The sequence below is a fragment of the Leptodactylus fuscus genome, chromosome 6, assembly GCF_031893055.1.
Source record: "Leptodactylus fuscus isolate aLepFus1 chromosome 6, aLepFus1.hap2, whole genome shotgun sequence".
Taxonomy (NCBI): domain Eukaryota; kingdom Metazoa; phylum Chordata; class Amphibia; order Anura; family Leptodactylidae; genus Leptodactylus; species Leptodactylus fuscus.
In genome coordinates this window covers 144,152,007-144,161,150 of record NC_134270.1, presented here as the reverse complement: position 1 = coordinate 144,161,150, position 9,144 = coordinate 144,152,007, and the positions used below count along the sequence as shown (strand labels likewise).

The window sequence follows — 9,144 nt, the reverse complement described above, 5'->3', positions numbered from 1 at the left end:
GAGACGCTGCATTTTACCGTGCAAGCAAAGGGGATGGGATTCATGAGAATCCCATGCCCACTTTGCGGAAGAAATCACAGTGCGGACACGCTGTGATTTGCAAAGCCGTTGTGGCTTTGCAAATCGCTCCATGTCATTTATATCTACAGAAACGCCGCCGGCTTTCCCATAGATATACTTGTAACAGAAAGTCCGCAGTGGAAAACTCTGCAAACTTTCTGTTGAAAGCGCTGCGGAGAGAACCACAATGCGATCACGCAGCGGTTGTTTCTGCAGTGCTTTAGCGCTGCGATTACAGCCCTAAAGGGGCCGAATAATTTTGCATGCCCCACTTTTCAGTTTTTTATTTGTTTTCATAAGTTTAGAATATCCAAAAAATTTCGTTCCACTTCATAATTGTGTCCAACTTGTTGTTGATTCTCCCCCCAAAAAATTAAAATTTGATATCTTTATGTTTGAAGCCTGAAATGCGGCAGAAGGTTGAAAAGTTCAAGGGGGCCGAATACTTTCGCAAGGCACTGTAGCTGCAGCTGATCTGAATAACATAGGAACTAGACCTTAGACATTACACCCTATTTTTGAAATAGGAGGCGTTGCTATTTAGACAGAGGTCTGGGCTTGCATACAGCTTTGTTGGCGCACATCTCCAGTATCGGAGATGACGAATGCTAGCCCTGACAATTTTTCAGATCCTATAATATACAATATCATGTTTGATATAGGAGTGAAGTGAATAAACGCCCTGGTTATTCGGAGGATTATCTAAAAATATCCATTAATAGCAGCCAGGTATTGCAACTAATTGCATATAACTAATATTGTGTTATGGTTTCTGGGATATTAGTAGTTAGCTACATCTTTTGTGGTCCCGAAATAGTGTTTGGACTTCTCATTTACTGTAGAGAGTCCAGATCTTACTGTGTTTTTTGGATTGGAACCTGAGGCAGCCCAATCCAAAAGCTAGGTAGCCGCGACTGAAAGACGGTGCACTGTACTGGCATCCAGCCACGCACTCCGCTCTGGATTAGGCCCAATGAATGGGACTAGTACAGAGGGAGGAAGTGTCTTCAGGTCGAATCGCGAGGTGAAACGGCCTGAAGAATGAGCACCTCGCTTCTTTTTTCTGGGAGCCGGCACAAGCAGAAAAAAGCTCCTGAGCGGCTCCCATTGATTTCAATGGGAGTCATCTTTTTGGTCAGGATTTTGAGGCGAATACAGCTTAACCTAACTTAACCTAAGTATAAGTTCTTCTGAACTTGTTCTTCAAATCCAAATTTATCATTAATACCCTCTAAGGGTGCTTTTACATGGAGTAACGCCAGCTGCCATTCACAGCCGTACTCGCGAGCGCTGCGGAAGGCTCCCGAACACTTCCCATTCACTTCATTGGGAGCGCTCGTAACGCCGGCTTTATGAGCGCTCCCATTGAAGTGAATGAGAAGTGTTCGGGAGCCTTCCGCAGCGCTCGCCTGTACGGCTGTGAATGGCAGCCGGCATTACTCAGTGTGAAGGCAGCCTAAGGGTGCTTTCACACAAAGTTTACGCTCCGCTCATTCAGACATGTATACACGTGTCAGAGTGTGAGCGCTCAAAACAGATCCGATTCACTTCAATGTGTGCCGGCTTACGCGCGCTACACACTCAAATCAACAGGAGGCTTTTTAACCCATTGATTTCAATGTGTAGCGCGCGTAAACCGGCACACATCGAAGTGAATGGGATCTGTTTTGAGCGCTCACACTCTGACATGTGTATACGTGTCTGAATGAGCGGAGCATAAACTCCATGTGAAAGCACCCTAAGGTCTCCTGCGACATCCTGCAGCAATAAAGCGCTGTGGGAAAAACTGCAGCGGCAACGCATTGTGGTTCCTCCCAAAGCGCTTTAAATAGAAAGTTCGCAGAGTTTTCCTCTGTGAACTTTCTGTTACAATTATATCTATGAGGAAACTGCTGGCGTTGCCGTAGATATAATTGACATGCTGCGATTTTCAATACCGTGGCGATTTTAGAAATCATGGTGAGTCCGCACTGCAGTTTTTACCGCAACATGGGCATGGGACTTGCTAGAATCTCATCCACTTTGCACTTCCTATTAAACGGCACGTGGGTCCCCGGCCTAATTCAGTAACCACTGTTTTATCTGTCCACTACTTCTACCTTAGATCTACTGTCCTCAACAAGAACCTGCATATGTTTCTGGGAACAGTGAGACAGGACTTGCTCTTTCTAGATTTTAGTTCAGGGCTACTTAGTTCATAAGGAATACGTATACTCTAAGTCTAGGTTCACACTTGTGCTTGGTATCCGTCTTCTACATATTTTTTTTTTTTTTTTTTTTTTAATGTAGATTGTGAGCCCCACATAGAGCTCACAATGTACATTTTACCCTATCAGTATGTTTTTGAAATATGGGATGGAAATCCATGCAAACACGGGGAGAACATACAAACTCCTTGCAGATGGTTTTATGCCCTTGGTGGGATTTGAACACCAGGACTCCAGTGCTGCAAGGCTGCAGTGCTAACCACTGAGCCACTGTGTGGCCCCTCGTCCTCTACGTATTCGTATGAAATGGATTAGTCAAAAAACATCTTCAAATGGTTACACAACATATACCATAGTCCATCTTTTTTGACAGATTATTCAATGGGTCTGTCAAATAAAAGTTTCATTTTGTGTCTATTTGTGTCTGTTTTCATAAAGCCATTTTTTTTTGTTTTTCCCTTTTTTGATTCTGAGCATGTGCAGAGAAGAATGAAAAGGAAAAACAGATTACAAAGCGGACAAAAACAGATTTCTATCGGTTTCTAATCTGTTTGTGTCCGCCTAGACATCAATGTTAAAAAAAACACAAAACACAGATTTGTCGCTTTTCATCATGTATCCTTATTTTTTGGATGGAGCAACATCTGACTTATGACATGTGTAAAAGACCCGGTGTAAGTGGGACAAACGGACGCCTGCAGATGGTTTATAAAACCCATTGAAAACAATGAAATTTATAATAAACTGTTCAAAATCCACGTGGAGATACAAACACTGGTGTGAACACGGCCTGAGACCCTGAGCTATACAGACAAATACTATTGTAATGCTGCTTGTGTTATATGGGCCTGGAAGGGAAAAGAGAGGATGAAATGAGGCAAAAAGAATCAAATCATAAATAGTAAAGAAAATATTAAATTAAACTTAATTTCTTTTAAAATTTATTAAAATATATCCATTATATATAATATCTATTTAATAAACATTTAAGTTAATTTTTATTTTCTATATTTTATTTATTACTCTTAATTTGATTATTTTTGCCTCATTTCATTACATATAATTATGGCTAAAGCAGATATCACTATTTTAATTGTCATCTATAGGCAATGTGATATACCATACAATAATAATATGGCGGCAGCGCCACCTGCTGGAAGAGAATTGAAAGCGTTCCACCAATTGTAATGTAACTGTTACGAACCTAGTGCAATAACAATGGACAGTTAGTCCCGGGCAACCAGAATCCCCTGCACACTGAGAAAAAACAGCACTGAGTGTCTAAAGCTCTCCAGTGTCTGAGGGTAGAGTTGGACTTGGTAAATTCTGGAGCCCAGAACCGCGGCCGCCCAGAGAGCATCACGCACCCCAAGTTGCAGAGGTCTGTCTCCATATTCACATCACATACAGAAATCTATGGAGAGAGGAGTGGGAGGAGGCCAGAAATTGATTTACTCTATATTCAGAGACAGCAGTGTTAAAACATCTCCCTCGCTGACAGTGTAAGTGAGCTTATGAGTTGCAGCTATTTATGTGTCTTTAACAGCAGCCTACCATTGTCCTCTCCATAGACCTCTATGTAAAAGGTAAAAGCCTGCTAAATAGAGAAGGAAACATATTTCTTTAATAAGACTTATTACAAAATGTCTTATATTCACTTGTTCCATTTATGAAAAGGTGTTATATAAAAATGAAATGTAAAGGGAAACTGTCCCATTGAACATGCACAGAGTAGCCCAAAGCAAAAGGTCATTTTTGCTGCCAGAAAACTGGCGTACAGGCATTTATTAAATTCCACCCGATCTCTTTTTGACAGTCGGGGCATAAAGGGATACTGTGTCTAAACAGATCGCTTCATCGAAGGATTAAAATCACTCCAAAATGAAGGCTCTAGCACGTAACTACTGAAACCATATTTGGTTCACACGTGAAAGCCTTATTGGTAGGACATGTAATGGACAGGTTCTCCCTGTGCAAAAGAAACAAAAATATCCGTGGATAACAACTTATAATAACAGAGTGGAGTATACTTTGCTTTATGGCCATTATCCTAATATTGAATAGACAGCGGATTGAAATCAGAGACAGATACAATATATCCCTCTAAGTTCCCTAGAATCTAAGGGGACACACGTTCTGTTAGTTCTTCAGGTTGCAAGACTCAAAGTTTATTTGGTGAAGGACTTCATATTACTGAAGTGTTTATAGAATACACAGATACAATTTACCTTTGGTGTAGAGAAGTGCCACATCATAATCTCCTAAAGCCAGTCTAAGCCCGGGATTAACAGGGTGGTGCCAACTATTTCAGAATACATTTGGCATAAGGATGTAGCAAAGTTTTACGCTGCAAGGACATACCTGTGTGTTGTTACAGAAGGGGACAGCCATCTGTGACAACAGCCAGACCTCCACTAGAAAAGACAGGTATGGTTTACCACCATCGCTGCCTTCTCTATCGCTGATCATGTACGATGATTATGATGTGGTTCCCTTTCTGGACACCCAGATCAGCCCTGCGCTGTATTCCTCTAGTACCCGAGCTACAGGGTAAATCATAGGAAAAAAATAAAATAATAAAATACCCCCAAAAATCTTCAAGATGAGAAGAAGAGGTCTGGAAGGAAGCATCTACTGGGCGCCTAGTGGAAGCGTATGCATCTGTAAATAGTGGCCTACATGCAGGGGTGAACCTGGGCTTTCTGCCGCCTGAAGCGGCGTCAGAAAGCCGCCCCCCCCCCCCGAGGAGGGGCGGAGCTGAGGGGGCGGGGCCGAGCAGAAGGGGCGTGGCTGAGCGGAAAGGGTGCGGGGCCGAGCGGAGCGAGCAGCGTTCGCAGGCAGTGAGCAGGCAGGGAGAAGACCTGCTCTCTGCCTGAGTGTGAGGGGCGGCCGCTGGAGCAGCGCTGCGTCCAGCAGGGCAGCCCCAATACACTGCTCGCTTCCCGTGTCGGGCTGCCGACACGGTGACGCTAAGCAAGTCCAGGACAGCTTGTCCTGGACTGGCTTAGGTCAGCAAAAATGCCGCCCTCCCGAGGCCCTGGCATAGCGCCGCCTGAAGCGGTCGCTTCAGGTCACCTCATGGGAGGTACGGCGCTGCCTACATGGCTGCCGATAGGCCAGTATTACTGCTACTGGCGTCAGGGGCCCAGCCAAATTGAAAAATGGGGGGGCCTGGTTTTGGCCCGCCACCGTGTGCCGGCCCCCTGGTGCCCGCAGCAGTCATTGTGCCCAGTGAGCAGCGCCGAGCTCCAGCTCCTCGCACAGGCGCAGTACTACCCATATTGAAGTCGGCGAGCGGGTAGTACTGCACCTGTGCGAGGAGCTGGAGCTCGGCGCTGCTCACTGGGCACAATGACTACTGCGGGCGCCAGGGGACATCATTTATAGGTACAGGGGGCAATGGAAAGATGTTAGAAGGTGGACGGGGGGGGGGGGGATTGTTGGGGCATCCGGTGTGCGGCACTGCGGAGAGGGAACTGGGGTAATAATATACAATATATAAGTTTTTAGCTGGAGGTATGTGTGCTTTGTATTAATAATGATGTAGGGGCTGCTATGCTACTAGCATAGCAGCCTGTTTGGGGGTGGGACTTTCACTTTAAAGGAGTATTCACATTGCGTTTTTGGCCTCCCTTGCCGGGATACGTTGGTAACCAGTCACAATCAGCTCCCCACTTATCCCTGCACGGAGAACTACAGGCCCCCCCTTTTTTTTTAATGGCCAGTTCTTCGTGCAGGAATAAGTTGACAGCTGATTCTGACTGGTTACCAATGTATCCCGGCAAGGGAGGCCAAAAACACAATGTGAAAAAGCCCTGAGGATTTATTAAGAGGGCTCTTATAAATGGTGTTGGCTCTGCAAACAGAATTAAACAGAATTAAAAAAATAATCCCTACACTACCGTATTATAATCCTACCGCAGAACTGGCAACCACAGAACTGAGTGCACACTAACAAGACAATGGCACCCCTTCTGTTCTAATCTGTCTACAGTCTATGGAGAAATATTATTTTATGCCACTTTTTTGCTGTAAAATAGTTGCAAGCTTGTGCTTTGTGACTGGGGTGCAGGGATGCTATGCACTCTGTACTGCACAAACTGTACACTGAAATTGAACTGAACCCTGGACCAAGGGTCGCCATGCAGACAAGTCTCCTATAACCCCGGCTAGCAGCCTGTGATGGGACAGGGCTGAACCAAGGCAAGGGTTTGAACAGTGAAAAGGGAAATAACAAAGGAAATGCTGAAAACAGTGATATGTAACATAAAGGGCGGGACATACCAACATAACCCAGAGGCATAATAGACAAACACTTGGAGAAGTGGCACTCTGGAATGCTGCACCTGATGTAAAAGCGGGACTTACAGCACTTTTTGGTCTGACAATTTTTGATAGTCACTGCGACGGAGTCTCTAAATGACATAATAGATGATGAAGATTGCAAATGTCCGGCAGATCTGGACTGAACCCAATCACATTCGAAAGTGTCCTGGTGGTCTGTAAAAGGTTTGGTTATGGGTTTGAGTGGGTTTATAGTGTTGGTGGAATATTGGTAAACTGTCCGCTATTATTTAAAACTAGCAGTTACCCGCGATTTCGTCTGCGGGTTGGCGGTGGCGCCGAACCGCTTATATTTCTTGTACTCCTATCGGTGCCCCCAGTATCTTGTCCCCCCCATCTCTGCCCCTACGCACACACTATTATGTCCTTCAGTGGCCCCTGCACACAGTATTATCCCCCATAGTGGCCCCTGCACACAGTATTATGTCCCATAGTGGCCCCTGCACACAGTATTATGTCCCATAGTGACCCCTGCACACAGTATTATGTCCCATAGTGGCCCCTGCACACAGTATTATGTCCCATAGTGGCCCCTGCACACAGTATTATCCCCCATAGTGGTCCTTGCACACAGTATTATGCCCCATAGTGACCCCTGCACACAGTATTATCCCCCATAGTGGCCCCTGCACACAATATTATCCCCATAGTGGCCCCTGCACACAGTAGTATGTCCCTCAGTGGCCCCTGCACACAGTATTATCCCCCATAGTGGCCCCTGCACACAGTATTATCCCCCATAGTGGCCCCTGCACACAGTATTATCCCCCATAGTGGCCCCTGCACACAGTATTATCCCCCATAGTGGCCCCTGCACACAGTATTATGTCCCATAGTGGCCCCTGCACACAGTATTATGTCCCTCAGTGGCCCCTGCACACATTATTATGTCCCTTAGTGGCCCCTTCATGGCCCCCCCATCTGTACCCCTCATTTCCCCCCCATCTCTGCCCCCCAGTCTCATGTCCCCCCATCTCTGCCCCCTTCCCCCCTACAGCAACCCCCCGTGGAGTAGCACTCACCTTTGTGTGTCTCTCTCTGTTCTGCTCGTGTGTTCTGGCTGCCTGCATAGACGTCCTGTTTCCTGTGTCGGGTATGTAGCACACAGTGTGTCCTATATGTGGAAGAGCAAACTGCGGCGTCATAGCAACCAGACGCTGGAGCTTGCTTTCCTTCATACAGCACAGACAGGCAGCCGGCCGTGAAGTCTATGCAGTCCAAGAGACCCAGGTGAGTGTTACTACACGGGGTTGGCTGTAGGGGGGGAAACTGAAGCTGAGGACCTGGGGACACCCCCTACCCCCGCCCAGGACACCCTCTCCCCGCCAGTCATCCCCCCTCCCCCCGCTGCACTGACCTGTATCTGATGGGTCGGGTGCAGCAGCCTCCTCCTCCTCGGCGATGTGTGTGGCAGCCTGCCATAGCTGCAGCTCCGGGACCCTGTGGGCGGCCGCCATGTTGCTCTCTATGTGACTGCTGAATCGGCACGCCCACATGGAGGCCTCAACCTATGGTGCCGCAGCCCTGGCTCTATAGCCCACCCACAGCCTGCCATGCACCAATAGGAGGAGCGTGGACACAGCAGCACTGGCAGAATGCTAGCTTCTATAGCCGAGCCCGGAGGGGTGTTTGGAGGGTGACGGTGGCGGTTTGGGGTGAGTGACCCACTTTTAAAGTAGCCTATCATTCCTTCCTGGGAAATATCTAGGTGTGTGTGAAATTTCACCCAAATCCATTCAGCCGTTTGGCTGTGATTGAGGAACAAACATCCAAACACACAAACCCACAAACATCCAAACACACAAACATTCACCTATTAAGTAGGATTCCCAGACTTGAGTCTACTGGACACATACAGTATTTTTTTTTTTCATTAAGAATTTTATTAGGAATGACATGGGAAGTGGGGGCAGGAAGTAAGCGGGAGGGAGAACAAGAAATGACTAGGGATCAGGGAACAGGGAAGGAACTCCGGGGGAGGGGGGGGGTTAACGTTATTTTTTTAGGATTTTCTTTTTTGTGTTCTTTTTCCTTTTTTTCTTTTGGGTTTCTCCAGAAGTCTCGCCTTCCTCAGCCCGTCCTCTCTTACCAGATGTTGATGGAAGATCTGCAAAATCACACAAATTCACGATGAGTATATACATATACACTGTAATATACCGTACTATATTATGATACACTACATATTATATATGCCAATTAGCCAATGAATAAAAAGTTATCTAAATCAATAATGTAATCTGGAATAAGTATCTGGTTCCTATATATACTGTATGTCTTTTAGGACCAAGGACTACAGACATGTACTCTGTAAGTCTGGCTCACCCAGTAAAATGTCTTAAGATGGGAGTATATATATATATATATATATTTATATATATAAAACCATACCAGCCAGCTCTGGTATGCCACACATATATGTATAAATATGTTTTAACTTTTTAGCAGAGATGCATAAAGGTAAAATATATTTTACCACATATTATATTATCCTACTTTACAAGATCAAAGCATATTGATTTGTAATACAGAG

At 45.7% G+C, this 9,144-nt stretch overlaps 1 protein-coding gene across 1 annotated transcript in view; it reads left to right on the top strand.

Annotated features, from left to right (window-relative positions):
* The window catches only part of RPRD1B (regulation of nuclear pre-mRNA domain containing 1B), a 382,003-nt gene that overhangs the window by 357,325 nt on the left and 15,534 nt on the right, over positions 1-9,144 (top strand). The gene's annotated exons all lie outside the window — the stretch shown is intronic.